Source organism: Pteropus vampyrus, unplaced genomic scaffold (genome assembly GCF_000151845.1).
Source record: "Pteropus vampyrus isolate Shadow unplaced genomic scaffold, Pvam_2.0 Scaffold187, whole genome shotgun sequence".
NCBI lineage: Eukaryota > Metazoa > Chordata > Mammalia > Chiroptera > Pteropodidae > Pteropus > Pteropus vampyrus.
In genome coordinates this window covers 1,332,411-1,333,718 of record NW_011888968.1, presented here as the reverse complement: position 1 = coordinate 1,333,718, position 1,308 = coordinate 1,332,411, and the positions used below count along the sequence as shown (strand labels likewise).

Genomic DNA, 1,308 nt, shown 5'->3' with positions numbered 1-1,308 from the left:
AAATAGTGGCCTTTGCCAGCACTTCTGTCCGGGAGAAAGCCGACCCTCCAGCCCTCGCCCGAAGCCGGACGATCCAGTTCTTCCCCGTGTGTCCCTGGCACCTTTCGCACTGTAGCCCGAGTACCGCAGCTCAGAGCAAGCGAGTCCCTCTGCGGTAAGTCCGCACGCGGCCTCTTTAAGAGGACGCCCTGGGCTGGGGAGTCCTCCGCGGGGACCTCTGCAGCCATTTCTCCCCATTGTGTGTTTTTGTTTTGTTTTGTTTTTTTAGGCGAGGCGACCCTTGGTTGACTTCACACATTGCAAGGACCTTGTCAGTTTACAATCCTTTATTTTTTGTTTTTTACGCCTACAGCCCCTGGTCTTCCTAGGTGGTCTCCCATCCAAGTACTGACCAGGCCCGACCCTGCTTAGCTTCCGAGATCAGCCGGGATCGGGCTCGTTCCGGGTGGCGCGGCCGTAGATCCCTTTATAGTTTTAATGAGCGTTTCCCCGGCTCCTTACGGGGTTTAGCGCCTTTTCTTGCGTTCATCAGGCATTCAGTACCTGATCTGAGAGGTTCTCGTTTAAACCTCTTGCTCCTCCTTTTTTTCTCGGATGTTTTTACCTTCTTGTTAATTCTCAGGAGGTCTCCATTCTCCCGGACACAATCAAATATGTTGTTGCTAATACTTTCATCTAAATCTGTCCCGTTAGTTTATTCTCTTAACTGTGTCTTTGGAAGAATAAAATTATTAATTTTGATGTCGTCTCATTTATCAGACTTTTACCCTATGCTTTCTGTGTTCTGATTAAAGGAGCCTTTCTCTGTTGCAGATTCATTAAGATACTGTCCAACGCTGTCTTCTAGAAGGTTGTTTACGCTCACACTTAGCTCTGCCATCTATCGACGTGTGGTTTCGTGTACGGGTGAAGCAGGAGAGTCAAGTCTCGCATTTTCCAAGTGCACATCTTAATCGAACTAGCGCCATTTATCAGGAAACGCCCCTTCTTCCCTGTCTGCAGCGCCGTCTGTGCTGTTGATTGTGTCCCGGCACGTGGTGGCCCTGTCTGTCTCCGGGACGGCCCTCCAGTCTCACTGGTGTATTTGTTCATCTGAGGATGTCAGGCGTTTTTACTACTGCACGTCGGTAGCTGCTAATGTTAGTTTCTGAACTTGGCTTTTCCTTCATGATTGTCTTAGCTGATCTGGCCTCTGCTTTTCCACTTAACTTTTGCAGTCGGGTTGCCGTTTTTTATAATTCATTGGCCGTGAGTGCTGATTCACATAGACCACGCAGAGACATGTGCAATGATTGACTTTTTTCAACA

General features: G+C 48.8%; 1 pseudogene; it reads right to left on the bottom strand.

Annotated features, from left to right (window-relative positions):
* Positions 1-343: 343 nt before the first annotated feature.
* LOC111746428 lies at positions 344-462 on the bottom strand (annotated as a pseudogene).
* Between the last annotated feature and the right edge of the window lie 846 nt (positions 463-1,308).